The sequence below is a fragment of the Panthera uncia genome (assembly GCF_023721935.1).
Source record: "Panthera uncia isolate 11264 chromosome B3 unlocalized genomic scaffold, Puncia_PCG_1.0 HiC_scaffold_1, whole genome shotgun sequence".
NCBI classification, from domain to species: domain Eukaryota; kingdom Metazoa; phylum Chordata; class Mammalia; order Carnivora; family Felidae; genus Panthera; species Panthera uncia.
The window spans coordinates 81,931,518-81,952,156 of record NW_026057582.1 but is presented as its reverse complement, the minus strand read 5'-3'; the positions used below and the strand labels follow the sequence as shown (position 1 = coordinate 81,952,156).

The following is a 20,639-nucleotide window of genomic DNA, read 5'->3' as shown; positions in this document are numbered from 1 at the left end:
AGCCTGTTTCCGATTCTGTGTCTCCCTCTCTCTCTGCCCCTCCCCCGGTCATGCTCTGTCTCTCTCTGTCTCAAAAATAAATAAAAAACGTTGAAAAAAAAAATTAAAAAAAAAAAAAGAAATATGAACTGTATTTTGCTTTTAAACTGAACCTAGTTATAAAGACAAAGTTTAAAACCATCCTGTGAAAAAGTAATCATGAGATGCATTTCCACATAGTAACAAATCGAAGACTAAGAAATATTAAAGACACTTGGATCAATTCAGAAGATTTCTCCTTTCTCCAAATGGAGAATTTTGTTGCAGTAGTCCTAACCTCACAAACAAGTAATTAGGTGTAAAATAATGGCAGCATATCAGAGATTTATTCTTTTGTTCGCTCTAGGTCCAAGTGAGAAGGGAAGGGAACATCTTGCCACAGATTTCATTTATTTATTAAATTATTTGTTGGCCCTTACTATGTAGCAGGTACTGTTCTAGTCACTTGGGATGAATTAGTCAACAAAACGGACAAAAATCTCAATGCTCTTTAAGCTCCCATCCATGGGGGAAAGACCTACGGACGACTCTTGTCAACCATTATCATTTTGAGCTAGGGACTGTTAGGTTATAATGTACAGATCAAATAGAATTCTGGCTTTTTCTCTCAAATTGAAATCAAGCCCAAACTAATAGATTTCAGAAATTGCTAAATTATTTTCATATTTCTGGCTTCTCCAGTTATTTTCCTTTTTGTCAGTCCTGGCCAGAATTGGAAATCAAGCGTGTCTAGGCTGGGTGAATTTAGAATCTCACCATGAGAGTCAATAGCAACTGGGTGCCTGGAGCTTGGCCTAAGACCCTCCACACTCTTGTTGCTCAATAAGCATAGGATGATGGATATTTCTGATCTGAAACTGGATTTCTCAATTGAAGATGGGAGTGATCTTGCCCTGGGGGGAGGAAAACTCCTTTTCCCTTCCCCAACTTCTGGAATGAAAAGAAAATTACTATGGAAATGAATACCCGGAAAACATTCACTGGCTCAATTTCATGGTATTAAAGGCAAAAGAATGAGTCCTTTGGCAACTGGTGTGAATCCTGGCATCTCTAACTGCATCTGGCCAGTTAGCCATTGCTGTTTAGAGGACAATTGAATACAAACACCTTTATTTTTCGAAGCTGCCAAACTCCCTTATGAATCTCTAAAGACACGAGCTTGAAAGCAACTCATTATCCTGCTTATAGAATCATTATTTGGGATCTGTTCAGTAGAAATGGTGACCTCTGACGTACAAGGCATAGGACTGGAATTCCATGAACATTGTGGCCAGTGGGAAATAGGAGACAGAGGGAGATCACAGGTAGTTTCTCTATTTGCTCTTCCCATGGACTTGTCAGAGGCCCTTTTTTTGTGTAGTGTGTCTGTGGATGTCCTGCATGACTGTGTGATTGGTTGTGTCTCTTCATGAAGCAGTAGCAGCTCCACACCCATTACCTTGTAAGGGCTTTCTACCCTTCAGTATCTCACTTCCCTTTCCTCCCACCCTCACTCTTCTAGACCTCCATCTTCCAAAAAGCACTGGCACTTAAACCTTGCTTCAGGTACTGTTTCTGGAATACTCAAGTTGTGAGAGGAGGTAATCAATTTTTTTTTTTTAAACCGTTGGCCCTCTGTCTTCACACTATTTACTAAATCATCTGTCTTTCCTCACATGCATACCTGACACTATTTCTGGACTCTATGCTGTTCTATTGATTTATTTGTCTTTCTCTACACTTTCAATCCCCATGGATTTAGGGTTTGAGATCTGGTAGGTTCTAAATAATCCTTAAATTTACCCTCAGCTTCTTTTCTTCCCTCATCCTCTGTCTCACTTCTGTTTCAATTTTAGTTTCTGTTTCAATCCATTCTCTTTCTCAGCATGGAATCTGTCACCAGCTCCTCTATGTACTGCCAGCATTTCAGCCAGCCTCACCTCTGAATCCAAAATTCATTGTCATTTGAATATTATAATAATAGTTGGTAATGGGAAAGAGACTACTGGTAATCCTTCATATCTAGTCACTTCTTTTTCCATGGTAAGAGAACTTCTGACTTTTGACTAGACATGGTCTTCGGGATGGTGATCCTATTTCCTGGGCTCTCTTGTATATAGATTTGGCCATGTTACTAAATTTTTTCAGTGGGATATATGCAGAGATGTCATGTGAAGGCTTCTGATAAACTTATTAAGAGATAATGTGGGAGTCCTTTGCCTCTACCTCTTCCTTATCCTTCCCTCCATCCTGCTTTCTGGAATGTAGCAGCCACCATCTTGGTCCATGATGTTGAGGCGAGGCACAGAGGAATAATAATATAGTAGGGACTTGAGTCTGACTCTGTGGAGAAATAGACCTGACCCAGACCCCTTATACTAAGATGTAAATCAACTTTTCCATTGCTCAAAACACATTAAGATCTTCTGCTATTCACAACAAGCTGAATCTGAGCTAATATGTTGGAGAAATAAGATGAAGACTTCAGGGCAGAAGGATAGTGTTGGCCAGAGGTGCAAATTAAAGGTTTCTCGCATCATCTTATTCAGAACTTTAGACATCTTAAAGAAATTTCTAGGTTTGGTTTTATAGGACCCTTGTGAACTTTGGGCAAATCACTTGATAGATAAATCAAGTAATCAAAAGGCTCTGAAAGAGTCACCAAGAACTTACTATATATAGCTCAGAAGCTTAGACATCCCCACCATCACCCCCATCCTGAATTGCCTTAAAGTTACAGAGAAGTCAAACACTTTTTTTACATGGTTTCTTGAAAAGGAGGCATGAAAATAAAGAGGAAATTTTCTGGTTATATGATTAAATTCTTCCAAGAAGCTCTGTTGGATGAGACTGGTTGAGAAGTTCTATAAGGACAGGCATGCCTGGTTACTGAAAAATGGAAGGAAAACATGTTAATGAGAATTTTATCATTATTATACAATCAGGACTCTCTCTTCTTTTGTCTCTATATGTTGTGATCTCACAAATGAGCACTGTTTTCCAGCTGTGGTGCTTGGCTCACTAATGAGTCAGCATATGATAGTGAAGCCTTCCTCCGGAAGGCTCAGGAAGCCTCTTATAGACATGATGGGCTTTATCTAGTGAAGGGAAGAGAATCTTGGCTCTAGGGCTGAGGATAGGGAAGCTTATGTCTCTTCTTTGGAGAACATGTTTATGTAGACTCCCCCAAGGGCCTTGATCTCCCACATACCTGCCGATTTGTTTATATGGAAGATTCCAGGAAGCCAAAGCTAAATGTTTTCTTAGTTTCATAATGACCATCAGACTGGAAGTATTGGAGGCAGGGGAGAAAGAAGCACAAAGCTCCAGTGCTGTGGGCTTTTTGGAGAGTTCGCTCAAAGATCGGAGACATTCAAGTTTTAGCTGGTGTAAGAAAAATGACAAGCATCAGGAACGTTGAATAGAGCACCAGTTGAAAAGTAAAACCAAACGATGTTAATGCTTTTTTTAGTGGTTATGTTGCTTACCTTCTAATTAAAGACTGCTGGAGATAAGAAGGAAGTTATCAAATAAAAATAGGACAGGCTCTGTAGTCACGATATTGGTGGTGGTCAAGAAGATGGTGGTCAAGAGGGAAAGGCTTACCATTCCTGATGTATCGTCTGCACCATCCCCCTTCTGGTGGGGGTTCTGGTTGGACCCCACTGTCTAGGACCTTGAGATTAAGCTATTGTTCCTAAAACACTGTTTAATCAGGGTAACTTAGAGGGTTAAGTTCATCAATCCACCCTCACAGTGAGAGATTTTAATTGGCTAGTTTAGAAGTTCAAGGTCTGTGGGAGTTGAGCCCAAGACAGGTACATTTTGAAGAGTGTTTAGGGGCAGGAGATTTGGAGATGAGGTCACTGCTGGGTTAGGGAAGAGGAAAGCCATGAGAGTGCCCATCTTAAAGGCAGAGAGCTAAGGACAGGGGAAGGTGAAAGGCAACATAATTTTGTACCAAGGTGGCTTTATATTCAATACTTAATTGACAAAGTGTATTTCCAAACACTCAGGCTTTCTTTACTAATTCACACTTTTAAAATGATGGGCTTTGGACATGATGAATGTCAGGGATCTCTTTATCTTCTGTCAATTATGGAGATCAGATGTGGAGATTTAGAAACCAGATGAGAAACTGGGTAGCTGGAAAAGTTTATTTCTGTTTATGTGTGGGGATATCCCAGCTTGATCTTAAGCTATGTTTACTTCTTAGAGACATATTGGGATTCTTGGTGGGGTAGAACCTGAAGAAATGTATTTACATCAATGCTTGATGAACCTCCTGGGAGAAAATCATCCTCAGGGACACCTGGGTGGGTCAGTTGGTTAAGTGTTTGACTTGGACTCAGGTCATGATCTCATTGTTCCAGCCCCACATTGGGATCTTCATTGACACTGCAGAGCCTGCTTCGGATCCTCTGCCCCTTCTCAGATCTCTCTTTCTCTTTCTTTTTCTCCCCAAAATAAATAAACATTAAAAAAAAAGAAAAGTCCTCCTAAGGGAAGGAACAGGTGCACTTGATCTAATGAAAGAGATTTAGTCTATTGGCCATAAGAGGGGAGGAGACTTTTGGGTAATTGATACTCCCACCTGGCTTTTTCTTCTGGCCCAGGCTCTCATGGAGTGTTGGGTCCGGAAGAACGAGATGGAAGGTGAAAATTGGATCTTTCGTGAAACTCTGTAAGACATCCTGCACAACAGTATTGTGATGTGATGGTATCAGCTAGAAAGGAGAGGCCACAACAGTGTGTAGGTTCCACTTCTGGTGGAACACAGTGGCTTTGGTGAACTGAGGACCCCAGAGGATACATTTTGGAAACTTCAGGATGTCAGCATATTGGCTCCAACAGAGCTCAGAGTGAGAAAGTTGTCCTCCAGAGCAATGGCTGCAGTGCTCAGTGGAAACCAAAGGAGCCAAGAGCACACAGAAGAACCCAACAGGGCTGGGTAAAAGGGAAGTGGAAGAAAAGTAGGAGATGTGGCATGGCAGAAGGTCTGGCTTAATTGTGAGCTGAACAAGATTGCTGGGACCCCCTTGTCTTTCTTGGGGGAAGGGTATCAAATATATTAGAGTGATGTAGAAGTTCATGAAGCATAGGGTGGTGTGTGTGTGTAAAGAAAGGAGAGATTTTATTTTCAGTTTTCCTTCAAGTCTGATAATTTCTCATGGTTTTCCATTTCAACACGTTTTCATCAGTTACAGTTGCTTATCATGACCATGACAGTCAAGTGTTATACAGTGGGAAGTGATAGGAGAATTCCTTCTTGGTGAGTATGTAGCTGACTCTCCAGTAGAATGTGTAGGATCAGAAAAGCCTCTCTAATATTTCTGTTAAACGTCGTATTTCTTGGAGTGAGTGTGTGTGTGTGTGTGTGTGTGTGTGTGTGTGTGTGTGTGTTTGTTCTCTCTCATTGGTAAGGTTGCTAATCATTAAAATTACTTTGGATCCTTCCTATCTCTAGAAGACTTCCAGGACTGTCAGAATTATCAGACCCATCTCCACAGCCATAGACCCTAAGTAACTTCTGATTATAGTGTCTGCTCAGCTGTGACTTGATGGCATGAGATGCTAGATGAGACCAGGGTCATGCAACTTGTTCAATAGATCTCATGCCTTGTTGCTTTACCCCTCTTACATGTGGGTGCTGCTATCGCAAGGGGACTCAGTGAATAAAGTGCGTGTGTATGTGTGTGAGGGGGTGGTAGGTACGCCAGATTAACCAACCTACTTTTGGGAATGTACGTTTGTGAGTATCCACTTCACAGGTATATCTTTGTATAAAAAGGGAACATGTTACCATGAATAAAACCAATGCAATTTACTGAGCACTTAATGTAAGTACTTTACATAGATCTATTATTTACTCCTTACAATAGCCCAATTAGATAGGTACTAATATTGTCTTCATTCTGCAGATGAGGAAATAATGGCCTAAAGAGGTTAAAATACTCAGCCAGTCAGTAGCAGAGACAGGCATATTGAACCAACTATTCTAAAGCCTATGTTAGTCATTGTGCCATGCTGCCTCATTTTTTAACATGATCTTTTTGGAAATTTAAAAATATTTTTTTCTTATTAAGAAAAGCACTAGTAGGGGTGCCTGGGTGACTCAGTCACTTAAGCATCTGCGACTGACTCTTGATCTCAGATCAGGTCATGATCTCACGGTTTGCGAATTGAACCTGTGTTGGGCTAAGCCCTGACAGCAGGGAGCCTGATTGGGATATTCTCTCTCTCTCTGTCTCTGTCTCTGTCTCTGTCTCTCTCTCTCTCTCTCCATATATATATATATATTTATATATATATATATATATATATTTATATATATATCTGTCTCTATCTCCCTCTGCCCCTCCCCTGCTTGCACACACTCTCTCTCAAAAGAAATAAACATTAAAAAAAGCACTAGCAAGTCTATAAAAATATGGGCAAATGAAAAGGAGTACAGAATTTCTAAAAATACTCCATTCTACCCTCTTCTATTTCTCTCCCTGTGCATGTGTGTGTTCCAATGTGCTTTGGTGAAATATTTCAAGATTCACTTTGGTTTATAGATGGATTAAACAAGCACATCAAGGACATGAGGGATATAACTAAAGTCACCCTTGGAGGTGAGGCAGGGACAGGATCAGCACGCAGGATCTCTTGGTTGTTCAACTGCTGAGGAAATTGGATCCGACAGATAAAATTCCTGCCAGGAAGCTGTGTTTGGGATGGTTTTTACCACAGTAAAAAGCAGTAGGCAGCAGGAGTCTGAATCACTCACATCTCTTAAAGGTCCCCAGGGGAGGCTCCATTTTTCCAGTTTTCTGGAGAGTGTAAGGGACCATGACTGAGGACTTGTCAGTCCAGGAGGGCACTGTTTACAGGCTCTCTCATTCCAGGCAATGCTACGTTCCCCCAGGCTCCTGCTTGTTGGAACCCCCTCTTCTGCAACACCGTTAGGAACTATTGTTCTGTTCATTTCGCCACACCTGTTTTTTGCCCCATTTTGGTTAGGGCTCTGAAATGGGGGCAATGATGCTCCTTCTATGCACAAAACTCTCCATGCAGCTCTCTAATTTTGGGGAGACAGTGTGAGAGAAACCACACCTAAATGATGAAACATGCATGCTGCCCAGTCCATGCAGAGAGAGCCTCAGCAGCAGCATCTGTCTTAATGGAGTTTGATGCTCCCGTTGGAATGAGCATCTGAGGCTGGAAAGGAGCACTCTGCTCTTGGCTCACTGTCCTCTGGGAAAGCAGTAACCATCCTCTCCACTGAGACCTGAAATGTCAATGTGATGGGCAGATTGGGATTAAGCTGGACTCCTGGCAACTAGCAGCTGCAACAGAGCAAAATAACTTCACTTGAGTAAAAAGAGATAAGAGGACAAAACTGGCTCCCTTTTCCTAGCTGTCACTGATGGCTTTGGAGAAAAGGTCTCAAAAATTCCTGGGCTCTTACCTCTTCAGTGATTTTTTTTTTTGACATTGGAAGTTGTCTTCCTCCACAGGGACACTTTAGGGTCTCACAGGGCTTCTGAGAGCTGTCCTGCCCACCTGTTCCCCCATTTGGGCCAGTGGGGAAGTATTTATGTTGGAAGCAATACTTGTAGGAGGGCTTCTCAGAGTATAATATACAGATCACCTGCACCCTCTGATGTAGTTTCTTGAAAGGAAGACGCCTGAGCCTCTAGTACCTAATGAATCAGGGTGTTTGGATTTGATACCTGGGAATCTGCGTGTGAACAAATTCTAGGTGATTCTCCTATCTGGTATGGTTTGGAAACTGTCAAGGTACACTCATGACACAGGTGAGCACTAACCAGGTTCCAGGCATGGAAATGCTTCATACATGATCTCATTTGATCCTTGAAAAGGATAGTATGAAGTCCGTACTATTTTATAAATAAGGAAACTGAGGCACAAAGTGGTTATGTCCCTTATTCTAGATCACACACTTGTAAGTGGTTACAGGCAGATTTTGAAGCCACATGTGTCCTCTTGCCCATCTACAAAACATTGCATCATTCCACAGAAATGTTGAAGAGCATGCAAGCACCGTGGGGGAGAGCCAGGGTGAGTCCAAACACGGAGACTCTGAGGGGAGAGTGAAACATGCACAAAGTAGGACAAGGGCTCTGCCTCATGAAATGGTTGTAAAAAGTGGAAGGACATTATTCAGTCAGTTTTTTCCCAATTGTATTAAAATCATGCTGGTAGCCTCATGTGCGTGGCTGGCCATGTGCAGGAGAATGCCTGATGCTTTCTGGCCTTGGGGACCCCTGAGGAAGAGAGTGAGGAGACTGGGGATCCCACTGGGGGGGAGTAACAGAACCTTAGCTGAGTTGAGTCTATCTGTACTTCCTCCTGTTGCTGAGTATTATTCACTCAGATCTCCACAAACCCAGAGGCCCTTGTATTCTGTGTTTTTGAGACACTTTACTGTCATGATATGATAGGACCAGATTCCCAGCCACTGGGACTTGAAGGATGTTTGAGTCTTATTTTTTTCTAGACCCAGGGTGGCACTCACCATACACCCTCACAGTAGGATTATTAACACTGAGCTTGAAGGATCAAGTTTGGGTCTAGGTCTAGGGTCACCTTGGGATCACTGATCTTTTTATTTTTTTATGGCCTGATATATTTGTTGCCATCAACACCATTTTGGGAAATGCTTAGTTCTTAAATGTTGACTATTAAGGGGGAGCTATCAAAAAAGGCAGCCCATGTTTTCCTCCCTCTTTTCTTCTATTTCTTTCCTCTCCCTTCCATTTCTCCCCTGCCCTGCCTCTACCCTGCCCTTCCAAAGTAATGACATTAATTGCTATTTTCCTACAGTTTCATGCCATAATCTTGAGTTTAGACAAGGGAATTGGATGTCAAATTTATCAGCAATGAAATCATTTCTTTTTGGGATTTCATTCCTGATTCACTTGATAGAAATTTAAAAACAAGTGAAAAGATCCTGTCTTCTCAATATTGTGACATCTTTCTTAGGTCCTGCATACCTGGGATGAAACCGAGTATTGAATACAATGGATTGTGCTGATCTCTGCTCCCTTAGCATTTGTGGGTATAGGTTGGAGACCCAGGATAACTGGGTCTGTGGGATACTTGAAGCATTTCTTTCTGCATCACAACAGGCATCTCAAAGGTGTAGGTGCATGCACATGTGTGAGGACACACACACACACACACACACACACACACACACAGCCTTGAACGATCCAGGCTCCTTGGAAGAGGGAAGAGAAAAGCAAATTTGGAGATTCATATCTCTTTTGCCCCTGCCTTCTACTAAAATAGGTGAATTCCTCATATCACTTTGAGGAGTCCTATTTTGTGCATCTTATTCTGTGTGTATGATTCTGGTGAGTAGGATCTCCAGATGTTTTCCTGCTAAACTTCTTATACTCTTTCTTGTCCTATCTCTGGAAAGGGTTTGCCATCTCAAGTTTTAGGAGGATTATTTTGCAATGAGAGGTGGTCAGGTTCTGTCTCATCAGGTCAGTAGGTAATTGCTGCCTGGTGGGTCTGACATACCTCAGACACTGCCCACATCATTTAGAAGTTCCAGCTGCCCCTGCAGAGAGGGGTTAGAGGGTCCTGAACTGGGAGTTGGGGGATCAGTGCCTCAGGATGGACCCTGCCATTAGCCCATGGGGTCAGCTTAAACAAGTATGTTCCCCTCTTCTGGGGCTTATCCCATTGCTTCCAGAGGCTTTTCCTCCAACACACTCCCATACAATGGCAAGAGTCAGTTTTCTGAAACAGCCAGAATCACATCACCTCTTGGGTTCAGCAGCTATCTACAGCCTACCTCAGTGCCTTTCAGACCCTGGTTGTGACTCTGAAACATCTACAAAGCAAATCCCAATGTCTGAGCATGGAACTTGGGAATCTAAATTTGCTAAAAAATGTTTTAAGAGCCCTTGAACCCCTGTTTCCCAAAGATAGTCTAATCCCATTGCAGTTTTGCCACAGATTCTCATTCCTTCCCCGTGTCCTTTGGAGTCTAGCTTAATAGTCCTACTGCTCTTTCTTCAAGGCAACATGTTTTCAGACCCCCCATCCCCTGTCATGTGCTTGGGTGAGCCTTGCCACCCTTCTCCACCAGGGAGCCCCCCCATACAGACCAGCTTACACATCAACTCTTTTGCAGGGCTTCCCCACCTCCCAGAAGGAGAGTAGGAAGCCCCGTCCTGTGTCTCTAGAACTCTTCATATTCATATTTTTATTATAAAGAGTATTGTATTGTTGCAAACATTCATTTTTATGTCTATTTCCTATGAATTTTCCAAATGAATAATCCTATCTTTTCCTTTCATTTTCGGGTCTATTTCCCTGTTTATATCTACAGGACCTCCTTGGGAATAAAAACAATATCTGAAACAATATTGGGCACCTTGTGCTCTGTCCCAGTGTCACATTGCTTTACTATTATAATGGTAGGTTTTACCAAGTGGAAGTCATCCCTCATTACTCTTCTTTTTTTCATAATTTTCTTAGTTACCACATATATTTTTTTTCCAAATGAACTTCATATTTACTTTTAAAATGCAACACAATAACAGCAGCAGCAGCAATAAAGAACAATCCGAAAGCAGTAACAACAATAGCAAGAAGGAACTTGGTGGGGTTTGGATGTATTGTATAATAGTTATAGATCATCTTATAAATAGTTGGCATGAGTTTGACATTAAGTTGTTACATCTGTGAATAATGGATGTCTGTGCATGTATTCCAACTCTCATTTTCTTCAGTAGTTTATAGTTTCATTTCTTTTAATGATAGATACTTCACATTTCTTGATGAATTTATTCTGAACTTATGAGTTTTTTAATAGACTTTTCTGTTTTCTCTTATGCTGGGAAGGTATTGCATTTGTTCTATTTTTTTTTTTTCACTGGATGTTTTCAGGAAATCTCATTTGTTCAAATCATCTTTCAGTTGACTCTTGTGAATGGTCCAAATGAACAATCCCACCTTTGCTAAAAAATGTTACTTTTATGTTCTTATTTCCAATATTAGCATCTTATTTTACAGTAACTTCTGTCAAGTTACATACAGCACAGCTTCTGTGACAATGTGAAATAACAGTGGTGGTGAAAGGTGTGACTGTTATTCCTGGCTTTGATGTGAGTGTCTCAACTACTTGAAGCTTAAGTATAAAGGTAATTATTGGTAGTCAGTAGATATGATCGTTATCATTTTAACAAACTGTTTTTTCCCCAACCTCCCTATTATCATTTTATTTTTTATATATTTTTTTAAATGTTTATTTATTTTTGAGACAGAGAGAGACAGAGCATGAACGGGGGAGGAGCAGAGAGAGAGAAGGAGACACAGAATCCGAAGCAGGCTCCAGGCTCTGAGCTGTCAGCACAGAGCCTGACGCAGGGCTTGAACTTACCATGAGATCATGACCTGAGCCGAAGTCGGACGCTTAACGGACTGAGCCACCCAGGCGCCCCCCTATTATCATTTTAAATGAAGGAATGAAAATTACACTTTATCAAATGTCCTTGAGGCATCTGTTGAGATGGTCATCTGCTCTCCTTTGATTTATTAATGAGTTCCTAATACTGAGTAATTCTTATATTTTTGGAATGTAACCTACTTGGCCACTTTGAATTGTTCTTTTAATACTTAGCTGGATCATATGACAGACATTGTATTTATACCTCTATATAGTGTATGTGACATTAATACGTGTATAGTATGAGTAGTGTGTCTGTGTGTGTGTGTGTGTGTGTATGTTGATGTCAGGTTTTGAATATCAGGCTTCTACCAACTCTCAAAATTAATTAGAAAGCTTTTCCTCTTTTGAAATTTTCTGGGATAATCCCCCAAACTTAGGAATTATATACCATTACCATTTAAGGCTGGTGTTTTCTCCCCATCGTATTCTTTTTACCTTTTTTTTTTCTTCCCAATTTCAATTAGCATATTAATTGAATATGTCTTGATGAGTCATTTTTTTCTGTTCAAGTGTTCAAGTTTCCTAATACACCTTTTAAATGTATTAGTGTAAAAGTGTCTGCACTGTTCCCTTATAATATTCATATCTTTCTTAGTGATAGTTATATTCCTTTTTATTTCCTAAGGTTGATTATTAATATTTTCTATTTTCTGCTCAGCTTATTTATTTTTATTCTTTCTTGCCTAATGCTTGAGGCATATGAAACCACAGTTTTTCTCTAAATAAACCGGCTATACATTATGTCTTTGATATGTTGTTTTATTGCTATCATCATTATTATTATTATTATTATTATTATTTTTGCCTAAAAACTCTAACACTGCAAATTTGGCTTCCTCTTTGACCCAAGAGCTATTCAGGGAAGTGTTTTATCAGCTCCTTTCTAACACTGGCCATTCTCCTGTGGTACAATGAAAGGCACAGAGAGTATATTTTTAGCAGGAGATACTGAGGGAAGTCCAGACTGAGACTGCGCTGGTACAGGCAGCGTGGACAGAGTGCCTGATAAGCAGTCTGGGGTTCCTCGGTGAAAGATGCAAAAAAAAAAAAAAAAAAACTAAATTAGGGCAGAGCATGCTCCGAGGAAACTTGGGAGAGAATTCAAAGCAAACTTCAAGATTTGACAACCAGTTGGTCTTGGTTCCGCCTTCTCTGCAGGTGATGGTTGATGGGTGCCATCCTTCTCTGGCTTGACCATCTCCAGACTTAGCAGCTCATGAGTGCTGTGGGGGACATCAAGATTCACACACCATCTGTCTCTCTCTCTCTCTCTGTGCTGCAGCAGCCACTCGAGAAGCCAGCATGACATGACAAGGTGTGCATGCCACCTGGGAAAAAGAGGCCTTAAAACTACATCCTCTGTCTTTCCCCATCTGTAGGGATCTCCTCTCAGGAGCTGTGAAAAGGACCTCCTCTCTCTAACTGGCAAAAGGTGGAAAAGCTGGATGATACACTTGTCTCTCTTCTCTCTTTTTTTTTTCTGTCCATACTTTTCTGTCCCTTTTATTTTCCCCCAGATTTATTAAGATGTAATTGACATATAACATTATATTAGTTGAAGGTGTATGTGATTTGCTACGTGTATATAGGGTGCAATGATGGCCACACAAAGTTTCATTAACATCCATTACCAGTACAAATATCTTTTTCAGGGCACCTGGGTGGCTCAGTCGGCTGAGTGTCTGACTTCAGCTCAGGTCATGATCTCACGGCTCGTGTTTTTGAGCCCCATGTTGGGTTCTGTGCTGACAGCTTGGAGCCTAGAGCCTGCTTCAGATTCTGTGTCACTGACCTCCCCCCTGACCCTCCCCCACTTATGCTCTGTAACAAAAATAAATAAACAAACATTTAAAAAGTATTAAAAAAAACAAGTATCTTGGGGCGCCTGGGTGGCTCAGTCGGTTGGGTGTCCGACTTCAGTTCAGGCCATGATCTCACAATTTGTGGGTTCGAGCCCCATGTCGGGCTCTGTGCTGACAGCTCGGAGCCTGGAGCCTGCTTTGGATTCTGTGACTCCCTCTCTCTCTGCCCATCCCTTACTACTTCTCTGTCTCTTTCTCTCTCTCAAAAATAAATAAAAACATTAAGAAAAGAGAGACCAAATATCCTTTTCTTATGATGAGAGCTTTTAAGATGTCCTCTCTTAGCAACTTTCCAATGTATGATACAGCATTATCAACTATAATCACCATGCTGTACCTTCCATCTCCTGAACTTACTCCTCTTATAATTGGAATTTTGTACCTTTTGATCCCCTTCACCCATTTTCCACCCTACTCCCCCTACCAACACCCTGCCTCTGACGACTACTGTGCTCTATTCATGGGAGTCCAGTTTTTTTTTTTTTTAGAATCCTTATACAAGTGAAATCATACGGTATTTGTTTTTGTCTGACTTATTTCACTTAGCACAATGCCCTCCAGGTCCCTCCATGTTGTTGCAAATGGCAGGATTTTCTTCTTTTCAATGGCTGAATAATATTCCGTTGTGTGCACATACACCACACTTCTTTATCCATTCATCTACTGATGGAAAGTTATGTTGTTTCCATATCTTGGCTCTTGTAAATAATGCTGCAGTGAACAGGGAAGTGCAGATTTGTCCAAGACGGTGATTTTGTTTCCTTCAGATAAATACCCAGAAATGGAATTGCTGGATCAGATGATAGTACTATTTTAAATGTTTTGAAGAGCCTTCATTCTGTTTTCCATAGTGGCTGCACCCATTTATATTCCTACCAGTGGTTCACAAGGGTACTGTTTTCTCCACATCTTTACCAACACTTGTTATTTTGTGTCTTTATGAAGATAGTGAATCTGGCAGGTGTGAGGTGGTATCTCATTGTGGTTTCGATTTGCATTTCCCTGATGATGAGTGATGTCGAGCACCTTTCCATGTACCTGTTGGCCATGTGCATGTCTTCTTTGGAGAAATGTCTATTCACTTCCTCTGCCCACTTTTTAATGGGATTGTTTGTTTTCTCTTTTCTACTTGGATATAGCACCAGTGCCTTTTGCCACAAATGACACAGCAACTCCCTTTGGCAAAGATGGACTTCATTTTTGGATTTTTTTTCTGTTTTCTTTTCTCTTTTTGGTACAGCTTAAGCACTGCCTGTGTTTGGCTTGACAAGTGAACCTTCACATTGACAAGCAGCGGCTTGGAGGAGGCCTGAAATAAATGGAAGGCAGGGTCAGCCTGTACCTCTTTCTTTGTCACAGGTGTTGGCATTCATTTTTCTCTTCCTTCTTTCATCTGGAGCAAGCTCGCTGGGTTCTGGGTGTGGGGGGTGTTTGCCCACCCCTTTCCTGTTGTTTTCCATTTGCAGGTTGGATGGGGCTCTCAGAGAGTTCTGGCTGAGCCAGTAGCTTTGCTCTACCCCATACGATGGCTTTGGAAGGGAGCTTCCTGGTTGTTTGGCCTTAAACTGGCCCTTCTGTATTTCAGACTTGTAGCAGGACATCACATGATGGCTGGTGGCCCTGGCCAGACACAGCCTGGATTTTAGGAGGAAGGTCACAACTTTTGATCTGAAGCCAGCCTACGGACAGCATGACTTTTGGAACAAACTCTATGCAGTAGTGTCAGTGAGTCCCAGGAGAAGTTTGAGGAAATTTATCATCAGGTCTATTCTCTTCCTTTTAAGTATTTTCTCCAAATATGGTGATGCCTCCTTTCTCCCTTTAGAGAATTTGGTATTTCTTCTTCCAGTTCACTTCTGTTCTCAAGAAATGATTTGTTAGACTCCTCCCTCCTGGGGCAGTATTTCTCCATTGTGGGAGAGACTTCCAGTTGCCCCCTGATTCCCAACCTTCAGGCCCCGAATGCTTGAGCATTACTTGGGCCTGCAGAAGCCCAGAATGAAAGACTATATTCCAGCTTCTCTCACAGCTCTCCATGGCCAAGTGGCTGGGTTCTGGCCTGTGCTGCCTCTTCTCTGCCTGCATCCTCCCTTTCCAGTGAGTGGAACGCAGATGTGCGGAGGGCCCCATTGGTTCACACGAAGGAGGACATCTGACTAGGGCTGACAGAGCAGCAAGATGGATGGAGCTTGGGTCCCAGATACTGTGGGACTTCTGTTTACCCTTAGTCTCTGGTGTAGCCTGATCCTCATGATGCCCATGAGATATTGGTTGACAGGGTCTGAGTCAGAAAACAGCACCTGTTCTGTCAGAGGGAATCAGTAAAGGCAGGTTGTGGCTTTATATCACTTTCGGGGGGACTTGTCACATCTCTGATCACGCTTGTGCTCAGGGGCCCATTTTAAAGTCTACAATGATGGTCTTTCCAAGTGAGTTTTCTACTTCTGAGCTCCCTGCAATCTTCATCCAACACAGCATATGTAGGCAGGAGAAAGTCCACCATGCTTTCTGAGCAAACATTGTGAGCTGTCCTTGGAAATTGTTCTATATACTGATGTTAGAACAGCCAATAGGGGTACCTGAGTGGCTCAGTCGGTTAGGTGTCTGACTCTTGGTTTTGGTTCAGATTGTGATCTCATGGTCATGAGTTCGAGCCTTGCATCAGGCTCTGGACTGACAACATGGAGCCTGCTTGGGATTCTCTCTTTCTCCCTCTCTCTCTGCCCTTCCCCCACTTGACTTATTCCAAGTCAAATAAACTTTAAAAAAAGAATAGATAATAAATCTTTTTCTTGCATATGAAAATCAAATGTTCTTTCTGTTTCTATGAAAAGCATTTGTAATTTTAAGCAATTCTCTGGCATGAGATATATCAGGTAAAAATAAACAACTAGAGACCACTTCTTAGAAAATAAGTTGTGTGAAATAGTTTAGGACAAAGGTTGGCAAACTGTTACTGTCAAGGGCCAGATAGTAAATGTTTTTGGGTTTGTGGGGCCAGTATGGTCATTGGCACAGCTACTCAACTGTGCTATCATAGACTGGAAGCAGGCATAGACAACAAATACATAAATGAATGGCTGTGGGTGGATGCCACTGAAATTTCATTCACAAAAACATGCAGCAGACTGGAGTTAGCCTGTGGACTGTAGTTTTGCTGATCCTTGATTTAGAGTTTTTAAAACTGTTCATTTTTCAGGGAAGTTGTATATAAGAGTGTTTAAAGGATTAACTGCTTTTTGCATTCTGCTTGTTTTGAATCACAAGTATTTTGACAATTGCCTCAATAATAATCTATCTTATGAAAAGTGTGTTAGCATTTCAGTAGTCTCTTTGCTTGAACATGAATGATATTACTAGTAAATTAGAAAATTTGTTTGCCAATAGGCAAACTCTCCATATTGACCATATGAGGTAAATGCTTCCAGATAGCAGTGAGGGAAGGGAATGGGCTGGGAGTCTTGGCTCCTAGATGTGGTGGAAATTTTTTTTTCAAGAAAGTAGGTTTTTTCAAGACAAAAAACCCTGAGTTATGAGTTGATTTCTTTCTTACAGAATTATATTTTTAATTTTTTAGAAGTTAATTTGTTTATTTACTGAGAGAGAGAGAGTGAGAGAGAGAACGCAAGCAGAGGAGGGACAGAGAGAAAATCCCAGGCAGGCTGTGCACTGTCAGTGCAGAGCCCACTGCAGGGCTCGATCCCACAGACTGTGAGATCATGACCTGAGCCAAGATTAAGAGTTGGACGCTTAACCAACTGAGCCATCCAGGCACCTCTATATTTTTAATTTTTAATATCATTTCCAGTAGCTGTATGGAAGACACCAAGCCTAGGAAAGAGTTCAAAGCTGTGTGCATCTTTTGTGCCTTTAAGGTTAGAGTTTTAGTGCATGCCTTTTAAAGTAGGGACTCAAGGATTATTTGTTGGTCTTTTTTTCACAAGGGAAGAATTAGAGATGATTGGACATTTTTGTGCTTTCATTTTTATTTAGGAAATCCTGACAGGAAAGAGGCACACCCATTGAGAATTTAGCAAAACCAGAGAACCATGCCATAATATTGGGGGATTTATGTATGTGCTTTCTAAGGTACTTCTGTAGTCAAGTGTCCCTGTGGTTTTGGATTGAGGAATGAGATGTTTATTTTCCTCTTGGAAATCTGCGCCTGTGCTTTGATTTCAGTTCATTTAAATTCAATGTCTTCAGTGAATACGTTCTATATGCTCATTCCATATAGGCTAAAATTGGAAAAGAATGGGAGATCCCGGAGTTTCCACACAGAAAAGAGGCTCATTGTTTTAGATCTGATGCCCTATTCCCATTGTTTGCATAGATCAGCATCCTAATATAGGAGGACTTATCATGGTTTTCTCTGCTGTTTTACATCGGTACCTAGAAGAGAAAATATACAACCCTCTGGTCCTTCAATCCATCCAAAATTGCCGGATGCTTCTGGGCATTCCCCTTCTCTCTGATGTGTCTTGTGGGCACATGATTTTTTAAAAAAGTAATGTCATCACAGTTCTCCTCAGAAAAGTGTCACCCTGTGGTACTGAAAGGGATCCAGGCTCGCCTCATCAAATTCCTGCTTCAGACCCAGGGAAAACAAACCATGTGGACACAAGATAACCCTTTCGGCAAACAGGGTGCCCTTTGAAAGTGAACACAGCAAATACTTGAGGTGCTTTTCTTCTTGCCTTTCCTCTCCTAAGCCATTTATGTCAGAGAGGCCATAAGGAACAGCCTTGCTGCTTTTAATAAAAAGAATTCTTTGATGTTGGGGACTGAACTGGCCTGTTTTGGGACTGTCGGGGGAGGGAGTCAAGGGAAAGGGGAATTAAAGTTCATGGAGGAAGCTGTAGTCTTAAGGCCAAGCTGAGATGTGACCCTCAGAGCTTGCCAAGTCCTGAGGGAACATAAGTTGCCTTTGGATGGCTTCTCAACAGCACTTGTGTCTCCCTGAGTCCCAGGCCCTGTTAAGATGCTCTCTGATGTGAACGGGAAGGTCAGCCCACACAGCAGGGACCTGCCCTATCCACACAGGCTGCTAACCAGTGGCATCTTCCAAGTAGAGACTTGGAGAATAGAGACATACATATAAAGCTCTTAGCCCAGTGCCCTAGCTACCTAGTTCTGTTGATTGGTTTCTCTTCCACCAATAAAGAGGAATGCTAACTTTTTGGTTTCCACTCCTACAGAATTCACTGGTGGAAGGTAAACTACTTTTTTCTACTTAATTTACAAGCTTCCAGCCCTCCTCAAGTCCTGCTAAAATATTTCAAACATGTCCTGCTGATCCTGAAACTCCAAAAATGACCACTGCTTTCTGTGACCCAAACTCTTGTTTTTTTAATCCTCTTAAAAGTCAGAATTGTTGCCAGGCCATAGTTTTTGTTTGATTTTATGTTTTGTATTCTCCCAGGGACACGAGCAACATCAATTTGAAAAGGGGTCATGTTTATGGTTATTGTCTAGTCAGTTGGCCTTTCTAGTTCTTAGGCACTGACCTAAGACTGTTGTGTTTGGGTTCCCAACACTACCGAGAATGTTGACATTTCAAATCCCTTTTGACAATCAATCAATCTCTCTTTCTATCTCTCTCTCTCTCTCTCTCTCTCTCTCTCTCTCTTTCACACACACACACACACACGCACACACTCCATATTAAAGGAAAAGACTTTAAAAATACATCAAAAAAAGACTTAGTTTTTATTTTGCCTTTGTATCACTAGCATATTTTTAAGGCAATTTTTTCTTTTGGACTTTAAAATTAGTTTCCGGAGCCTAGACATTTGTGGTGACATGTTGATGGCCAGTCAGAATGCCTGGGAGACGTTTTAGGTCAACAATCAACATGCTCTTCCAATCTGGTTGTTTTCCAGGCCTCTTGAGTTTGGAATGCAGGTTAAAAAAGTCTTCTGCATCCTGATCTCATTTTTTTCAGGAAAGTTTCAGAGGGATAAACAAAGACTTTGACATAAGAAAGCCTCAGGCTAGAACCTCACTCACGTTCTATCTGTGTGAAAAGTTACTTGCAGGGTGCCTGAGTGGCTCAGTGGGTTGAGTGTCTGACTCTTCAGTTGTAGTCATGAACCGAAGTTCATGGGATCGAGCCTGTGTTGGGTTGCACTGAGCATGCAGCCTCCTTGGGATTCTCTCTCTCTTTCCCTCTTCCCCTCTCCCCTCCTCTCACTCTTTCCCTCAAAAACAAAAGTTACTTGTTTTCTCTAAATCTCAATTTCCTCATGTGCAAAATGCAGATAAAACCTGCTTGATATCCTTCTGAATATTGTGATCTTGTCTATAAAATGCCCAGCTCAATGTCTGATAATAGTGCATAGGAGATGTTTGCTTGGCCCTGTTCCCTCAATCCCTCCATGTCTGTCTATTGGCCCTTCTCCTTGCAGGTATGTGGCCTATGGCCGACCCAGCACATCACTCTGTTGTAGCCCCAGTGAGGGATGTTGAGACTGGCCAGACGAGGTTGCATGGTCAACCCAGGTAGGACAGAGAATCCACCCTTCCTGTCCATGTTGAAGGCAAGGAATGCAAGCTCACCTTTAGGGAGCTCTCTTACGTACCAGGAACCTTTGAGCCTTTTCTTATATATTCATTCATCCTCAGAATTAACAGCCAGACTGAGCTGGAGACACTACCACATGGGCTGGTCTGGCTGGACGGTGTTTGGCTGCTGCCCACCTGACAAGAATGAAGGATAATCAATACCTGTTCCTGATGACGTGATGCACACTGTGGCAGGCACATGGTAGGTCACCTGAGGGGCCACCCTTTATCTTTTGATTTTCTGTAATTGAAGGGTAGGAGAAATGACAAGACACACAACATTCTCTAGAGGCAGGAGGCCAGATTACAGGAATGTTACTTATTCCTTCCGAACATTCAGTGTGATCATACTTGAGGTGGGTAAGTACAGTACTAGGTGTTTTTTTTTTTTCCACAGTGCTGAGCACATTGTTGGCATTAAAAAGAGTTGGGTTGATGAAGGAAAGGAGAACCTTCTCTTCCAGTGCTGATAGCCCCTCCTACCAAAGATGGTTCATATGATACATACTTTTTCTTTTAAATATTCTCGCTCTCCCAGAGTATGAGGGTATCAGCTAGTAAGCCATTGGCCCCTGTGCTGACTAGTATTCTCAGAGGAGTTTATTCATAGAATCTGGCCCATGTTTGCCCACTTGATATATTTCTTCTAATATCCCCTCCATACTTCTTGATCTTTGGACTATAACTCCAAATGGTTGTAGATACTGGCTCAAGTCATC

At 41.7% G+C, this 20,639-nt stretch overlaps 1 long non-coding RNA gene across 1 annotated transcript; it reads left to right on the top strand.

Moving 5' to 3' along the window:
• The first annotated feature begins 1,542 nt into the window (after positions 1-1,542).
• Positions 1,543-20,123, top strand: LOC125909836 (uncharacterized). Its single transcript, XR_007453788.1, has 2 exons — positions 1,543-1,619; positions 19,981-20,123. It is a non-coding gene; the product is annotated as an uncharacterized LOC125909836 (long non-coding RNA).
• The last annotated feature ends 516 nt before the right edge of the window (positions 20,124-20,639 follow it).